Genomic DNA, 19,715 nt, shown 5'->3' on the forward strand with positions numbered 1-19,715 from the left:
GAGTCTGGCTAATGGTTTATCAATTTTGTTTATCTTCTCAATGAACCAGCTTTTAGTTTTACTGATCTTTGCTATCATTTCCTTCATTTCTTTTTCATTTATTTCTTATCTCATCTTTATGATTTCTTTCTTTCTGCTAACTTTGGGAAGTTTTCTTTTGTTCTTCTTTCTCTGTTTGCTTTAGGTGTAATGTTAGGTTGTTTATCTGAGATGTTTCTTGTTTCTTGAGTTAGAATTGTATTGCTATAAACTTCCCTCTTAGAACTGCTTTTGCTGCATCCTATAGGTTTTTGGTCGTCTTGTGTTCATTGTCATTTGTTTCTAGGTAAGTTTTGATTACCTTTGATTTCTTCAGTGATCTCTGGGTTATTTAGTATCATATTGTTTAGCCTCCGTGGGTTTGCAGTTTTTACATTTTTTTTCCTGTAATTGATACCTAGTCTTATATTGTTGTGGTTGGAAAAGATACTTGATACAATTTCAATTTTCTTAAATTTACAAAGGCTTGATTTATGACCCAAGATATGATCTATCCTGGAGAATGTTCCATGAGCACTTGAGAAGAAAGTGTATGCTGTTGTTTTTGGATGGAATGTCCTATAAATACCAATTAAGTCCATCTTGTTGATGTATCATTTAATGCTTGTGTTTCCTTATTTATTTTCATTTTGGATTATCTGTCCATTGGTGAAAGTGGGGTGTTTAAGTATCCTACTTTTATTGTGTTACTGTCAATTTCCCCTTTTATGGCTGTTAGCATTTACCTTATGTATTGAGGTGCTTCTAGATTGGGTGCATAAATATTTACACTTGTTATATCTTCTTCTTGCCTTGTCCCTTGATCATTATGTAGTGCCCTTCTTTGTCTCTTGTAATAGTCTTTATTTTAATGTCTATTTTGTTTGATATGAGAATTGCTACTCCAGCTTTCTTTTGATTTCTACTTGCATGGAATATCTTTTTCCATCCCGTCACTTTCAGTCTATATGTGTCTCTAGGTCTGAAGTGGGTCTCTTGTAGACAGCATATATATGGGTCTTGTTTTTGTGTCCATTCAGCCATATTATGTCTTTTGGTTAGAGCATTTAATCCATTTACCTTTAAGGTAGTTATCGATATGTATGTTCCTATTACCATTTGCTTAATTGTTTTGGGTTTGTTATTATAGGTCTTTTCCTTCTCTTGTGTTTCCTGCCTAGAGACATTCCTTTAGCATTTGTTGTAAAGCTGGTTTGGTGGTGTTATATTCTCTTAGCTTTTGCTTGACCTTAAAGGTTTTAATTTTTCTGTTGAATCTGAATGATTTCCTTTCTGGGTAGAGTAATCTTGGTTGTAGGTTTTTCCCTTTCATCACTTTAAATATATCCTTCCACTCCCTTCTGGCTTGCAGAGTTTCTGCTGAAAGGTCAGCTCTGAACCTTATGGGGATTCCCTTGTATGTTAGTTGTTGCTTTTCCCATCCTGACTTAATATTTTTTCTTTGTATTTAATTTTTGACAGTGTGACTAATATGTGTCTTGGTGTGTTTCTCCTTGGACTTATCCTCTATGGGACTCTCTGCGCTTCCTGGACTTAATTGACTATTTCCTTTCCCATATTAGGGAAGTTTTCAACTATAATCTCTTCAAATATTTTCTCAGTCCCTTCATTTTTCTCTTCTTCTTCTGGGACTTCTATAATTTGCATGCTGTTGCATTTAGTGTTTTCCCAGAGGTCTCTGAGATTGTCCTCAGTCCTTTCATTCTTTTTTTTTTGTCTTCTCTGCAGTAGTTATTTCCACTATTTATATTCCAGGTCACTTATCGGTTCTTCTGTCTCAGTTATTCTGCTATTGATTCCTTCTAGAGAATTTTTAATTTCATTTATTGTGTTGTTCATCATTGTTTGTTTGCTCTTTAGTTCTTCTGGGTCCTTGTTAAATGTGTCTTGTATTTTCTCCGTTCTATTTCCAAGATTTTGGATCATCTTTACTCTCATTACTCTGAATTCTTTTTCAGGTGTGCTGCCTATTTCCTCTTCATTTGTTTGGTCGAGTGGGTTTTTACCTTGCTCCTTCATCTGTTGTGTATTTCTGTCTTCTCATTTTGCTTAACTTACTGTGTTTGGGGTCTCCTTTTTGCAGGCTGTAGGTTCGTAGTTCCCATTGTTTTTGGTGTCTGCCCACAGTGGGTAAGGTTGGTTCAATGGCTTGTGTAGGATTCCTGATGGAGGGGACTGGTGCCTGTGTTCTGGTGGATGAGGCTGGATCTTGTCTTTCTGGTGGGCAGGACAATGTCCTGTGGTGTGTTTTGGGGTCTCTGTGAAATTATTAGGATTTCTGGCTTCCTCTCTGCTAATAGGTAAGATTATGTTCCTGCCTTGCTAGTTTTTTGGCAGGGGGTATCCAGAACTGGAGCTTGCTTGCCATTGAGTGGAGCTGGGTCTTAGCATTGAGGTGGAGATCTCTGGAGAGCTCTTGCCAATTGATATTACAAGGGGCCAGGAGGTCTGGAGGTCCAATGTCCTGAACTCGGCTCTCCCACCTCAGAGGCTCAGGCCTGACACCCAGCCAGAGCACCAAGACCCTGTCAGCCACACGACTTAAAATGTACTGCGATGTTCTAAGGAAGAGCTGAACTTGACACAAGAAGATCAAATAGCAAACCAGTTGGATAATGTATAATATGGTTCTGCCTCCCATTCATTTATCTCATCCTGATAAAGGGTGAAGCAAATTGGAATTCATCTAAACCACACATCTCAGAGCACATCTATGTCATCTGTCATTCTTCCAGTGGTTAAAGCAGTACATATAGGCTAAATTCTTTTTCAGTCAAAGCCAAACAGAAGCTCCAGCTTTTTGCACTGGAGAGTTTGCTTGCATCCCGGGCAGGGTGGGCAGCGGTGAAGAGCACCAGACACACTGTCCCACAGAGATGCACCAGACCTGAGTCCTGCTGGTCCGCACTGCTGCAGAATGCCAATATATAATTTTTTTACTAGAATTATATCAAATGAAATAAAAGGAATTGTAATATTTTATTAAAATTCAACTTATTTAAAAAACTAAAAGTGCTTGCTAAAAGTGTCTGTGGTATTGTCCTGGTACTCAGGATTTTTTTTTTTTTCACCTTTATTCCAACTTTTTTAGGTTATCCTGAGTTGTTAATGTGTCACCTTGGACCTAGAACTCAGTCCTCTCTAGCAGTTTTGAAATGATGCATATTGGCCCAGGTGTATTTGGTTTCCATTTGACTTTAGTAACTGACTCTTGGATTGCTCCAGCCTCTACAGGCAAGACTAGTCCCACTCCTCCCTCTGCCTGCTCCTAAAATCAGTATTCTTATCTCCTGCATGGCCAGGCTAGTGGAGAGGAAACTGTTCACAGGACAAGTGTATGTTACATAGCAGCATTGAGGGAAGACAGGGCATGGTCTCCTGAGTGACAAAATAATTGCAGAATGGTGAAGAGTATTGAAATATAAGGATTTTTTTCTCATTTTTGGTTTGTTTTATATGTGGACAGTTTCATTATCAGCTTTTACCATCTCAATAGCATACAGACATCATCAGAAAACGATACACATTGCATAAGTAGTGTCCACATTTTGATTTAACGAAAATGTAAGTGGTCTTTGTTTTTAATAGTTTTTTCCCTGCCTCCCATGTGACTTTACAATTTCCTCTGGTTAAGCACTGTGCAAAAAAAAAATTAACTTCAGATAAATTTACACATCCTCACTAATTTCTATTTTGAACTGTTAGAGAACCAGTCTCCAGGATCTCTTTGCTTCCAAGCTGGAAATATTGAGGGAAATTTGTTGAATAGTGTCCTAGTAAGGGCACCCCCCTCAGGGAAATTTACACAGATAAATAAGCACAAAAATGCCTCACAGATGATTTATGAGACAAAATAAAGCTGACTAATAGTATCTTTTACATGGTAATACCCAAAAAGAAAGGAAATTATTTACTCTAAACTAAAAGATACAATAGGCTTTTTTATGATAATAAGTGATCACAAAAATCTACTTCTGGCTGGTGCTTAATAAAAAAAAGAAAAAGAAAAAAAAGTAAAAAACAGCAAAAATTTGAGGTTTATATGTGACTCGTTAGCCTAATTTCTTCAAATGTGGTATTAAGCACAACTTAAACCATTTCATTATAAAAATTAGAAAAATGAGGTTTATAAAGGTCAAGTAAATTTTCCAAGAAGGGACTTATGATCAGTGCCCTGTCACATATAAATTCTGTTATTTTCTCTTTTTCTTACTGTTATTATATGTTATTTTTTCCTATCCTTTTCTATAGCACACAGATTTTATGTCTCATATTTTTGTGTCATCTGTATGCCAGACACTATATTTTATGTAATTTATTCATAATTTCAAAGTGAATATTTCAAAATGAGTATTTGTATTTCACCCTCATTTTATAACTGAAGAAACTGAGGCTCAGAGGATTTATGCAGATTCCCTAAGATCCCAGAGTTAGTTAAGTGGCATGACTAGGATTGTGATCCAATATGGTCCTATCAACCAAATCTAGTAATTTTAGCAGATAGTAATGATTCTCTAGCTTTACCTCTGCTAAAGATCAAAGCAACAGGTATAGGAAGGTAAATTAGCAAAAATCCTGCTTCAGTGTAATAGAGATTGATGTCATTGCTCTATAATAGGTATGTTATTGGATTATGTAAGTAGACAAAAACAAAGAATGAAAATCAAACCATGAATACAACCATATCTCTTGGAAACAAGTTTAGTACCACATGTTATTTTATAATCTCTCAATGGAATTATGAAAGTAAATACATATTATATATAATATATATTTATATACATATGTATTGTGTGTGTGTATGTGTATGTGTGTGTATATATATATATACGGAGAGAGAGAGAGAGAGAGAGAGAGAGAGAGAGAGAGAGGGAGAGAGAGAGGGAGAGAGAGAGGGAGAGAGAGGGAGAAAGTGTATAGACTTTCACTTCAGACCATGATAATTAACAGGAATTGGATTTACCCTCCCAGTTTAAACTATTGGAAACCAGAAAACTATATGAAACAATGGTTTTCACTTATTGGATAACTGCTGTTACCCTGAGACAAGGAAAACAAATGAGATAAACTCTATAATTGCAACAGCTTACTTTCTGGAGGTAGTTTCCAGCCAACAACAGAGAGAGCAGAAAGCCAAACTAACCTCAGAAGTCTCAGTGAATGGAGGAAAAAAAAATAGATTACACTTTGGATAGACTAAGTTGCCCATAATTTGTGGGACAGACTACTAGAGTAAAGGGAGCCATGCATACACACATGCACAGACACATGCATAGATAGAGTGAAAGTGAGAGGGAACTTGAGAGAGAATTGAGAGAGGGAGAATGCATTAGAGATCTGAAGAGTTGTCACCGTAAGTCTTAAACTGACTATTAAATTATGCATGATTCAGAAGTGACTAGCCAAAGCTGGAAGAAAAATAAAAATAAAAAAAAAAAAACACCAGGAAGTAATAAACCAAATAATTTCTTGAGTTCATACAGGGATGGGTATAATTTTTGTTCCCTACAGCCAGAGTTGAAAGATCATATAATATACAGGATATCTGATAGAGTTCTCAAAAGGATATCACCTTATATAAGGAGATAAATTATCACCTGACTAAAGAGTGCTCTGGTTTTACCTTAACTAAGTAGAAAAACAAGTCTTGAAAACATCTGATTCCAAATACAGGCATACCTCAGATATTGTGGGTTTGGTTCCAGACCACCTAATAAAGTGAGTCACAAGAATTTTTTGGCTTCCCAGTACATATAACAGTTATGTTTAGATTATACCATAGTCTATTAAATGTGCAATAGCATTATATCTAAGAAAAACTGTGCATACCTTAATTTAAAAATGCTGTATTGATAAAAAATGCTAACCGTCATCTGACAATGCAGGGGTGCCACAAACCTTTGATTTGTAAAAAATGCAACATCTGTGAAGTGCAGTAAAGCAAAGCACAGTAAAGTGAGGTATGCTTGTAACTCAATTGCATATCAAAACAAAGTATATAATTCTAGTTAAAGAAATACAACACAATCCAGAAGCTAATAATGTAATGTTCAAAATGTAGAGCATACAATCAAAAATTACTAGGCAGGCAAAGAAGTAAGAATATATGATCAATAATCAGGAAAAAAATCAAACATAAACAAATCCATAAACAATATTGATAACCTGCTAGACCAAGTAATCTTTAGAACAGTGTGAAACACTGAAAATAGAATGAATGGATTAATAAATTGTCTTATAATTATTTTTAATTCTTCAGTGAAAGAAGACATTTTATAATTATTATTGATACCAAAAAAGAAATGTATCTTTATGTTCTAGAGCAACACCAACTCTAAAAATACAACAGTATGGGAAAGACTAAGTAATAAGAGACTGTAAAATAGTTTACAAAATAGGAAAATGTTTAAAATATTGTAATGTTTTGTATTATCAGAACTGTAAATATGTGCACACAGATAAGCTACTGGTTGGAGTGAACAATAATACTTTATTTCAAGAAAATATTATAAGTGCAATTGTTCTTAAGATAAGTTAGGCAATACATATATAAAAATCCTTAATAATATTTATAGGCTTTGAAGTAGTACTTTCATTTCTAAGAATTATCCTAAAGAAATAATGATATGTACAAATATACTAAAAATTGTTTAATCATTATTTGGAATAGTAAAAATTGAAAGCAACATAACATATATTATCAAGTGACTAGCTACATTCATTTCATCAAGTCATCTGATGAGATCATATGCAGATAGTCTTAAAACATAGCTAAGATAATGAGAAAATTCTGATAAATAAATTAAGTAAATTACCATTTCAAAAACTGTATTTTTATTGTCATTCTTATATTTTTACAAAAAAAACTATATTTTAAAAAGCACCTTTAAATCAATCTCTCTCATGTTAAGAATGGTTGTGTAATTAAGAATGGTGATATAATCATGAGTTATTTTTATGATAGATTTATATTTATCTGTGGTTACTTTCTGTAGTTTTTATGTTATATGTATAGTGTTTGTGCAATTTTTAAAGCAGCAGCATATTCAGTCAATAAGTTCAAAATTATAACTAAGTGGTGGAGGTCAGAATTGATTTTTGGTTGTGGTAATAAATACCACAAATTGATATTTGGTTGTGGTAATAAATACTAACAGATTTTGGTTTGTTAGGTTACCAAAGAGATACCTTATTGATTACTGCCTTCTGAAGGTCATAACAAGATCTTGCCTACTTTCTAAAAAATTCAACTAAAGGAACCAGGTTAATCTTATTCATTCTTTAACTTCCCATGACAAAGTTTTTGTCTATCTATCTATCTATCTATCTATCTAATCTATCAAGATCTGCCTTGACAATAGAGGGTGTTAGAAGAAGATCAAGAATTTTCTGGCTTTCTTTCCAAAGTCACTAATTCTATAACTGCTGACTAGAAAACTCTACTCCCTGTGCGGTTGCTGTGAAATATTACCTCACATTTTTTTTTTTTTTTTAATTTTTTGCAGTACGCGGGCCTCTCACTGCTGTGGCCTCTCCCGTTGCGGAGCACAGGCTCCGGACGCACAGGCTCAGTGACCATGGCTCACGGGCCTAGCCGCTCCGCGGCATGTGGGATCTTCCCGGACCGGGGCACGAACCCGTGTCCCCTGCATCGGCAGGTGGACTCTCAACCACTGCACCACCAGGGAAGCCCTGCCTCACATATTGATCTTCTAGACTATTCCTCTTTTTCACTAGACATCAATAATTGCTCTATTGTTATTCTGTCTGCATGCCTTAAGTAATTTAGGTACTGCCACTAAGATTAGAACCTCAGATATATAAAAACATAATTTCTTTTTTTCTGATATAAGATCTTTTAAAATATAATCATCTAAACTGAACGCAAAATAAGACATTATACATTCTGTTAACATTTGGCAGAGAGGATGCTACAGCTTAAAGAGTCATAGTCATATATTCATACAGAGAATTACAAGAAAAGGTAAATCTGATGCAAGATAATTTCTTTTTGTGAGGTTTTTCAGGTGACCAGTTCAAAGCTTCATTTTAATAGATTAGAAAATGATGCCTGGAACTTTTAGGCAACTGATTTTTGACCGCATAGCTAGTCAGTGGCACAGGAAGTACTGGAAGCTAAAGGGTGCATCTTAACCCAGCCATCCTTCCAGTACACAAAAAGTCTACATGGTGAGGGAAAGAAATATTTGGTTGAGCATATCACCTTATGTTAAACATGAAGAGACTGAAGAAAAATTGATCAGTTGCAAGAAAGTGGCAACTATCTTGGAATATAATCAGGTTTCATGATTAACAGCAGGATGCTACTTCTCTACAAAACTTCTTTGTTTTCTAACAGCTTGATGCTTTAAAATATCACCTTAGCTACAGCACACCAAAGTTCCAGAAAAAAATTATAACTTCATCTCCTATAGGCAAATTTTACCCTAAACATTTTTTGAACACCTACTATGTCAAGGAGAATGATCAATGCATGCAAGTATTGCACTGATTTATATCAACAACCCTTTAAGTAGTATATTTTTCCATCTTACTATGAAAGTAAGTAAAAGGAGAAACTTTCCCAAGGTTAATTACTCCTCTTTTTTAATGGGTTAATCAATAGTGAAGCCAGGATTAGCACCCAGAACTGACTGGCTTCAGAGCCTTATTTCTTAACCACCATATGGTACACAGATTCCACTTGCATCCAGTCATGGAAACTATTTTCTCATTTCTGTATGTGACAATCTCATTTTTTCTTCAATTTTCAATTTGTTTTGGCCTAAATGAGGTGTAGGTTCCTTCAGTTACCTATTTCTTTTCCTTACCTCATTCCATTAATTCTCATAGAAGTTCTCAACTATCTCTGGAATTTGGATAATCTGTTATGTCAGTGTCTTAGTATTTTCCCTCATGTATTACATTGACAGATACCACAAATGTCATAGCTTAGAACAGATATCAGTAGACTACAGTCTATGGGCCAAATATAGACCAGTATTTTTTTTTATAAATAAAGTTTTATTGCAGCATATCGTCATGGCCATTTGTTTATGCTTTGTCTATTGCTGCTTCCAAGCTGTAACAGCTGCGTTAAGTAGTCATAACAGAGACCATGTGGCACACAAAGCCTAAAATATTTTATTATCTGGACCTTTCCAGAAAAAACAGTTAACTACTCAAAGTCCAACCTGTTTGTAACTATCAGTGAGGATATATGTACAGAAACTGGGAGTAAACACTTCAGAAATTTGCATTGCAATTTGACAGGTTAATAGCATGTCTTTGAATCTAATAATAGCAAAAAAAAAACTTGAGCTGTTTTTTGTACTTCTTTTAAAATTTTAATTTTACTGATAATATATTTATTGCACTTTACAGACGTATTCGGATTGAAGTTAAGAAAGATAATACTTGGTTTACACAGTGTAGGAAGCACTAGATTATAGTTTCTTCCCTGGCTGTAGACCAATGAAGTAAATATTCCTTTAACTTTTTTCTTGAGTATTTCATCCACTTAATTTCCAGTTTAGTTAAACTTTTTCAAGGACAGACCCTACTAGAGCAAGAGGAATTTGGCTGATCAGATTAATATATAGCCATTAAGAAATATGCTTCTTATTATCGAATTCCACTTACATAAAGCTGAAGAAGAAAATATGATTCTAAGTGTTTTTGTATGCTGTTAATTTTTTGTGAATGTCTTCTCTGTCTAGCTGTGGGTAATCAAAAAAAGTTAAATCTGGTTGTCATTTAGATAGCCTAAGTTACATAAGGTGACATTTAGCTTAATGATTTCAATTTTCTTCCATCACTACTTACACTAAATTGCTCCAACTGTAATATTGCTACATTGTACTTTATGTGAAGAGCAGAATTATAGCATTCAAATTAAGAACTGTTTGCTCTGCTTTATCTTCTATGTGTTTTTCAAAAAGAATACAACTTATTAACAAGTAGTCAAATAAATACAACTTGCAAATGCTTTTCTCTTCAGCAAAGTTCAAAGAATATTCTGGCTTCTCACATGGAAGTTCTTCCTACTAAAATTTACAGTCCAGCCTAAGGTGTTTGGGAGAAATATGTTTAACACTTATTTCTGAGTGAGATAAGCATAATTCACTAATTTGCAGAAAACAACCAAAGCTAACATTTGTATCATATTTTTCATATTTTATTGTTTATAAAGTCCTTCATATATGGCCCCATTTTTTTTTATAGGATCTTAAATCCCACTTCACAGAAAAGAGGCAGGGGCAACGATTGACTTGTGCAGAATCACACAACTAGTGAAGGATGTGGGACTTGAATCTGTGTTTCCTGAACTCAGTCTTCTGTTTTTCTGTTGTCTAACTTCACTTTGCAGTCTCATCACCTATGCTCTCAACATGAAACTTCTTTGCCTGGCTTTGTTTACTGCATGTTGATTTAAGGAAGCTGTATCAAATCCCTCAGTTATCAGCATGGTAAAAATCCAAACCCTTTCAAATGTTCACTATTCATGAATGTTCATTCATTGGAAACCACTACCAAAACATGCTGGATTGTTTTAGGATCTGAGGTATAAAGAGAAGAAAGAGTTCAGATGCATGAGAGAAACTGAACTTATAAAAATGTTGCAAGTAATTGACATCCCTAGTGCCACTTTCTGAGTTTATCTGCATATAATCCCACAATTCCAGAATAATCTCATTCCCATAAATGAAGCATCCTAAAATTGTAGTAAAAAATTTCTGGCATTGTTGGGTTGGCTATGACTCTGCGGAAAATGCAATTGCCCTAGAGAAAACTTTTGATATGGAAAATAGCTCGGATTTATCCCAATGCCTCTCACAGTTAGTTCTTTTATTAAATGGGTCTATTGATCTCAATATTTCTAGGACAATTGTTTGTGGCTCAGTGATAAATAGCAAGGCACCATCTGTACATAAAACCTCTTTATATTCCTTCTCTCTCGTTATTGTAATTTGATGCTAATGCTATTCTTAAGGCCATACTTTTGTTGGTAAAGAGATAGGTACATGCTCCTCATGGAGTCCGGGTGAATTAACACACACCAAACACATTTCCTAATTTACCTTTTGTGGGGAACTCTTCTGCTGTAAAAATTAACAATGAGTAAGGATTTGTGTAACCAGTTCGCTTAAGGTGGCAGTTCTAGTTCACCTTGTACTGGGGTCGTAGCCACAGTGTATATAGTACAGATAGTTAGACAATTTGGGTGGCTGAATAATAAAGATGTTCATACCAGTAACTTATTTGTAAATGGTAAATTGTATAGAATATTTAAGTGATTGTGACATTGATAGTCAGGGTAAAGAAAATTCATGTAGATAATGACCTGCTTTCACATGCTATTTATGACCAAATGGAAAATTTAACCATTGTTAAATTTAATCAAAATAACCTCAGTGTATTTATATCCATAATGTGCTTAATTCTGATTATAAAAGAGGAGTAACATATTTGTCACCAATTTTTCCTAACACTGAAATCAAATGTTGTTGTCAACATAATATGTATCCTTCTATGGGGCAGTGACTTTCAACATAGGGGGAAGGTGGCATATATCATAACAAATCTTGTACACATTTAGTGAAGTGTCTTAATTGCCATTTCACAGAAAATGTGCAGATGCATTGATTAACTTGTTAAAGGAAATATGTATTGACTTTTCTTTCCTCTCCTGCTTGAAAATCACTATTCCACAGATTTATAAAATGGGAGATAATAGTTCTTCACTATTTATCATCTCCATTTCTTCTTTTCTATCTGTGTGTATTTACTAATTGGGAACAGCTGGGCATTATCTTCATAAACTATTTCTTTTCATGTACCATTGGGCTTCAGAATCATTCCTGCATTAATCAATTCATTTACTTTTTAAATATCCTGAGCATATTCTATACTGTGTATCTTGACAAGCAGATTTACCTCTCTGTAAAATTTCCTTAAGACTGTATGCTGTAGATATAATGAGAAAGAAGGACCAGAAAACTTAAGTGAATAGCCCAAAGATATATATCCAGTAAATGAAAAGAAAGAATTGGGAAATTAATCTTCTAAAATTAAGACATGGGTTCTTTCAATTCTTTCCAGTTGCTTCTCAAACAAATGTTATGAACTGATTCAGACATGTCTCTATGACATCTCCAGAGAAGGGCAAAAAAGCATTAGAAGTAAATGCTTATGGTCGTAGAATATGAAGAGATAGAAAATGGAAATAATATTTACTGTATACTTTTATTTTCAGGTACTTTATACTTGTGGGTTTTTTTCCTAGTCTATAAAGAACAGTGTAGATTACATGCACTAAACTAATTAATTAAGCCAAAGAGATTAAATAATCCTTCCAAGATCACACAGTTTATGAATGAGAGAGCTGAAAACCCATATTTTCTGTTTTTAAGCTAGTATCTTTATTCAGTATTCAGCATATCTCAAACTTTAGTATCCAGTAGTAACGACTACAGACCTAGTTAAAGCACAGATACCAAACTGGTGACATCACCATCATAGAGATAGAGCAAGTTGCTCCAAGCTCTTGGATCCACACAGAAACATTAAAAAAATAATAAAATAAAATAAAACACACACACACACAAAAGCAGAAAATGTCAGAATGAACTTTGTCAGAACTCTGGAAAACAGTCAAAGGTTTGTAACAACCAAGTGAAAGCTGAATCAAGAAAAAGCAACTTGAAAATATTAGGAAATTCTTCTCATGTTTTAATTTGCCCTTGTCTCACACCCTCCCTGGAAACAGCAGAACTCAACCAGGGGCAGCCATGTTCCTGGTATGGGACTCTGGTTCCAGGTACAAGAGGGGAGAACAGACCTTACTTGCAAATTAATGGGTTTTTCTGTTTTATACTGTCTGGGGCTACCTGAAGTACTGTGCAAGTGCACATATATGTTTTGCTTAAATCAGAACTCAGACCAGAGAGGACTCAGGCCAGAGAGGTGTTGAGCATTGCTAGAAAACACTGCAAGGTGAACTAATAACCCACAGATGTCTGGAGCAAAAGATTAGGGTTGACGCATATGATAGGCCAACAGGGACTCAAGCAGATATGTGTATGCCAATTTCATTGCAGCATTATTTACATAGCCAAAAGATGGAAACAAATGTCCAGGTGTCCAACTGTTCATCAGCAAATGAACAGATGAACAAAATGTGGCATATACATACAATGGAACATTATTCATCCATAGAAAGGAATAAAATTCTGATACCTGCAGCAACATGGATGAATCTTGAAAACGTTATGCTGAGTGAAATAAGTCAGACATGAAAAAGCAAATATGTGATTCTACGTATATATCTAGAGTGCACAAATTCATAGTAACAAAATGTAGATTAGAAGTTACCATGGGCTAGGGGAATGGGGAAATTGTGTTATTGTTTAATGTTTATAGAGTTTCTTTTGGATTCATGCAACAGTTTTGGAAATAGGTAGTTATAATGTTTGCATAATATTATGAATGCAATTAATACCATTAACCGGTACACTTAAATCTTGTTTCAATGGTACACTTTGCTATGTATGTTTATGGAGGAATATATGAATATGTTGAAACTTCACAGAGAAGGTTAGAAAACAAAGCTCAAAAACTAACAATTCTCAGAGTTAAAGTTTGGCGTACACAGTCAATCTCCAATCTGCCAGAGTGGAGAGTCCTCTTTGGACATTCAGGGTACTCAATAGATATCCCAGAAGTTTCATACATTAGTTAGAGATCCACATAATCAACAAGGCCTAAAGGCAAACCTAGAAAATATCAAGCTAAGTTATTAAACTTAACTGCTTACCAAAACAAATCCAACACTCTAAAAGAAGATAGCAAAAATTTCAGGTACTGAAAAATAATAGTTTTATGATTCCCAGCATCCGATCATAAGAGACAGGATAATGTGATCATAAACAAGAAGATATCAGAAGACAGAGACATACTGAGAAGCGATAAAGATGATGGAATTATTGTAGGACAATGGCCTTAAAACAGTGTTATAAGTATTCAAAAGAATTTAAAGGGATATAAGAGAACAATGAGTGACAAGACTGAAGTTTCATAAGAGAACAAAATGTGATGTCGTGCCAAAAATACAATATCCAAAAATAAGGCATGCAATAAAAAATCTCCAACTAAGGTCCAGAATGAAAAAATAACAGAACAGCTTAGTGATTTATGGGAAAATATCACTCTAATCTGTATGCAATGGAAATCCCAGGATCAGGATTGTGGAGAGGTGAAGAAAAAAATGGATGGAAAATTTCTATTAAAGATATAAACCACTGCTCCAAAAACAGTGAACTTCAGTCAAGATAAATAAAAGGAAAACTGAACCAATTGCATATCATAATCAAATTCCTTAGTATCATAAATAAACAGAAAATGTTAAAAAGCGGTCAGGAAAATGGGTACATTACATATGGAGAAACAAAGATAAGAATGATGGGGACTTCATAAACAGTAAGACAGTTATTCCAGATGAAAAAATGAGAATGTAATAAATGAAGAGCTTCAGAAATGGTAAATATGTAAGTAACTTTTAAGTAATTTCTCACTTTTTAAATTTTCTTTAAAAGATAACTGACTTTTTAGAGAAAAATATATTAACCAAGTATTCTGAGATTTATTACATATGTGGAAATATAATGAATGTTACCCAAACACAAAATATGTGAGGTGACAAATGGAAAAGTACTGTTGCAAAGTCCTTACTTCATATTGGAGCAGTGTAATATTTTTTGAAGTTAGACGACTATATGTTAATGATATCAAATGTAAACACTAGACCAACCACTGAAAACATGAAAATTTATTTTTTTAAATAAATAGAAGAGATAAAATTGAATCATAATTCATTAATTTTAAGAAAGACAGGAAAAAGAGAGACGCATGAAACAGGCTTTTGCAGAAATAAGTTTGATAAAATGTATATTTTTTATATAATGTACATCCTATATTCATTTACATCTTCAGTGACTGTCTTAGAAAACATCATCACAAGCATCAGTGGAGGAGATAAGACTATCTCAAACTACAGAACTTTGAAAATTTAAGACCAAACATTTCCTTGTTTATTTTGGTCCATAAAATTATTTGGAGCACGTAAAACAATATCTTAGCATGGTTGGAGTGGGCATAACATTTTCTCTACTCAGTTCCCAGTGCCTTCATTGCAAACCTCTGAAGACATGTGTTATGGCCTTTAGTAGAAGATGTGAACTGCTTATGAAACTAGTAAAACTGAAGGAAAAATTTTTTTAATCTTTATCTTCACGAATTTGTCGCAAATTACAAAGATAATATAAGATGTATAAGTCTTTGTTACCTATCCTGGCTATCTAAAGTAGCCTATTTTTTTATTTATCTTTGTCAGTATCTCTTTAAAATGTTTCTGGTAAAATCTTCGTTATATTTATTATATCTGAATGTATATATATATATATATATATATATATATATATATATATATATATATCTCAACTGTGTGTCTAATGTATGTCTTCTCTTAACTGTATGTAAAATACATGAGGATTTGGGCCTCTTCTACATCACCAGCTCCTGGAACAGTGTTTTAGAACATAGCAAGAGGTCAAGAAATATTTTTAAATAAATGTTAAAGGAAAATGTTATTATCCACATCATCTTAAATGCTGAGACTTTTCTTATCACAAACCTATTCACTCTCTCACTTTTACTTTTCTCTTTGTTCTATTTTTGGTCTACATTTTTCTAGGCTTTTTAGACACTCCCCATCTGATTTTTGTCATAATCTTTTCCTTCTTCTAAACATGCCAGATATTCCCAATGAGTACCTTTTAAACACATATGCGACCATGCCATTGCTATGCTCAGAATTATAGCACTAAAGAAAATATTCACGGCCTCCACACTTTGGCTCCATTCTAAGTTTCTAAGCAAACTAATTTCCCAACAGCTCTGGCTCAAATACATCAAAATTCTCGCTGTTTTCTTAATTGCAGCAAGAATAACAGCTGTAGTCAAGTAAGTGCTTTTTGTGCACCAGGAATTACGTTGAGAATTTTAAAGTCCATTTTCTCATATAATCTTCACAACACTCCTGTAATTTAGATACTACTGTTATAATACATTTATTTTTATAGTTACGGGACAGGAGCTTTGTCACAGAGCTGAGGAATGTGAGAGCCATGACTCTTAACTCCTATTACTCTGGCTCTATACCCTGCTCCCCCTGTCACTGCTTCTCACACTGTCCCTGTCTTCCTGCTCAGAGAGTTTTTGTATACCTTACTCCCGAGTTATTCACATTGGCTCTATCAGCTTCGAGGCCCAATTCAAATGCCACTTCCAATTTGTTGCCCTAAGTTGTAATTAAATTCTTATTCCTCTAGGTTCTCATATCTCTTTACACTTCTTATATAGCAACCTTTGCACTTTGCTGTGCTATTGTCAGGCATATGGAGGCCTGCTTTTCTAATTCCAAGCATATTTTTATCCTCATTAGTGTCTAGCCTCCAAATGCATCCACTAAAAATCTCTGAAATGGTTCTCTTAAGAATCTGAACAAGGAGTGGAAGAGAAAAGAAAACAACTGAACCCAAATGGTTCAGTGATATTTTTTCTGTTTCCTTTGTTTGGGGCGGGGGCGGGGGGAAGAATCAACAATTCATTGAATGATATGTCAAAATTTAAGGAGAGTAGCAAGAGCAAATTTTCCAGCTTTACTTCTAATAGCCTTAGCTGAATCCCAAGGAGGTGAACAGGCAATTTGCAAGTTAAATCACTAATAAACCCAAACCCAATTTTGTAATCAGCTTTCCTGAGCTGATAAGCTGCAAGTTCATGGGGGAGCATTGACTTATTTCCTGAGAGGCACCAGAGGACAAGCTCTTGTCACTCTGTTCTCCAGCCTATCTCTTCCTGCTTGAATAAGCTAGAATCAGGAAAAGAGGCTTATAGAAAAAGGAAGGAAAGAAGGAAGAAAGGGAAGGAAGGAGGGGGGAAGGGAGAGGAGGAAAGAAGTAAGGAAAAAAAGAAAGGTAGAGAGTGGGAGAAGGAGGAATAAAAGGGGGAGGAACATTTAGAATACAAAGAACAATATAAGAGAAAGAAGGGAAGAACTTACTTTTAAAAAGATTTCTTCTTACTTAACATCTTTCTTTTTTGTTCATGTTAAATTCCAGTAAATCACACAGCATGTTATAAAGTGCTGATGGTTATCAAAATACATAAAACCTGATTTCTCTACATGTATGAACAAGTCTATTTTCCAAAATGTGTTGTGTAGGACACTAATACCTAGTGATATTCATTGAAAAAAGATATTTCTGAGGAGAATTCCTAAAATGGGGTATTTTATATTCCTCACATATATTTTGATGAAGAATATTAAATATTTTAATAATTCAAGCAGTAAGGCACTTGTTCAATTCTGATTGACCATGAATTTCTTAAACTAATTTGACCAACTTACCCATGCGCTTATACTTGTTTACTTTTGAAAAGCAACTACTGTAAAATACCTTATTGGTTACCACCACAGGTTGTTGCTATGTGACCCATGAAGGAGAGCCTATTCCAGAATATTTTAGGTGAGTACTATTAATCTTTCGGGAAAAGTCTTCTGTGAGTGTTAAAAACATTAGAGGAAACTTCAGATAAAATTGTTCTAAAATCCACACCTTGATTTTGACCTTCCTGTTTAAGATTGTACTTCTGGACAGTAAACTAAATACAAAGTCTGTCATTTCAATGTTCAGATAAATTATTTGGCTTTCTATTACCCTTGAGGCATCCCACTCTGGAGGAAAAGGACTATCTAATGATTTTTAAATGTCATTTACCCCACCACTACCCACAGAAGATAGCATTTTCAGGATCCATAAAATTGGGTTAAAGATTGTGTGTTAACTAGTTAATTCTTATATGTGTGATCAGTGAGTTCAGGAGTTGGACCACTGCCCAGGAATTGTTGTTACTGATGATTTTCCTATAGACTGAGACAGAGGCATGAAAAATGGGAGTGGTCAGAGAGAAAGAGTGACCTTGGAAAATTTTTTTGTCTACCTTAGGGTCATTCTCCTATGAGTTTTGACACTAAGGATCTGAGTATAAGCAGTTGTGCGACGATGGAAAGAAACTATCCCCATCTTGAGGAAAATATCTTTATTAGTATAATGTCAATCATTTTTTTTTACATTTTATTTTATATTACAGTATGGTTGATTAACAATGTTGTGTTAATTTCAGGTGTAGAGCAAAGTGATTCAGTTATACATACACATGTATGTATTCTTCCTATTTAGGTTGTTACAAAGTATTGAGCAGAGTTCCCTGTGCTATACAGTAGGTCATTGTTGGTTATCCATTTTAAATATAGCAGTGTGTACATGTCAATCCCAGACTCCCAAACTATCCCTCCTCCCACCCTTCCCCCCTGGTAACCATAAATTTATTCTCAAAGTCTGTGGGTCTGTTTCTGTTTTGTAAATAAGTTCATTTGTATCATTTTTTTTTTAGATTCCACATATAAGTTATATTATACCATATTTCTCTTTCTCTGTCTGACTTACTTCACTCAGTATGACAATCTCTAGGTCCATCCATGTCACTGCAAATGGCATTATTTCATTCATTTTAATGGCTGAGTAATAATCCATTGTATGGTATATTGTATATGTACCACATCTTTACCCATTATTCTGCTGATGGACATTTAGGTTGCTTCCATGTTTTGGCTATTGTAAGCAGTGCTGCAGTGAACACTGGGGTAAGTGTATCCTTTCGGACCATGTTTTCTCTCTATATATGCTCAGGAGTGGGATTGCAGGATCATGTGGTAGCTCTATTTTTAGTTTTTTAAGGAATCTGCATACAGTTCTCCATAGTGTCTGTACCAATCATTCCCACCAACAGTGTAGGAGGGTTCCCTTCTCTCCACACCCTCTCCAGCATTTATTGTTTGTGGATTTTTTGATGATAGCCATTCGGACGGGTGTGAGGTGATACCTCATTGTAGTTTTGATTTGCATTTCTCTAATAATTAGTTATGTTGAACGTCTTTTCCTGTACCTCTTGGCCATCTGTATGTCATCTTTGGAGAAATGTCTGTTTAGGTCTTCTGCCCATTTTTTGATTGGGTGGTTTGTTTTTATGATATTAAGCCACATGAGCTGTTTGTAAATTTTGGAGGCCAATCCCTTGTCTGTCCATCATTTGCAAATGTTTTCTCCCATTCTGTGGGTTGTCTTTTTGTTTTTTTTATGGTATCCTTTGCTGTGCAAAGGCTTTTGAGTTTAATTAGGTCCCATTTCTTTATTTTTGTTTTTATTTCCATTACTCTGGGAGACAAATCAAAAAAGATATTGCTGCGATTTATGTCAGAGAGTGTTCTGCCTATGCTTTCCTCTAAGAGTTTTATAGGGTCTGATCTCAAACTTATAGGTCTTTAATCCATTTTGAGTTTACTTATGCATATGGTGTTAAAGAGTGTTCTAATTTCATTCTGTTACTTGTAGCTGTCCAGTTTTCCCAGCACCATTTATTGAAGAGACTGTCTTTCCTCCATTTTATAGTCTTGCCTCCTTTGTCATAGATTAATTGGCATAGGTGCATGGGTTTATTTCTGGGCTTTCTATCCTGTTCCATTGATCTATATTTCTATTTCTGTGCCAGTACCA

General features: G+C 34.6%; 1 protein-coding gene across 2 annotated transcripts in view; it reads left to right on the forward strand.

The window, feature by feature from the left end:
- The window catches only part of LOC307195881 (neurexin-1-like), a 752,915-nt gene that overhangs the window by 270,061 nt on the left and 463,139 nt on the right, over positions 1–19,715 (forward strand). For both annotated transcript variants that reach the window (XM_079940449.1, XM_079940450.1), the window contains exon 4: positions 17,579–17,627. The gene's annotated coding sequence lies outside the window, so the exon portion shown is untranslated. The remainder of the gene's footprint in view (positions 1–17,578; positions 17,628–19,715) is intronic.

The sequence above is a fragment of the Stenella coeruleoalba genome, assembly GCF_951394435.1.
Source record: "Stenella coeruleoalba genome assembly, chromosome: 13".
NCBI classification, from domain to species: domain Eukaryota; kingdom Metazoa; phylum Chordata; class Mammalia; order Artiodactyla; family Delphinidae; genus Stenella; species Stenella coeruleoalba.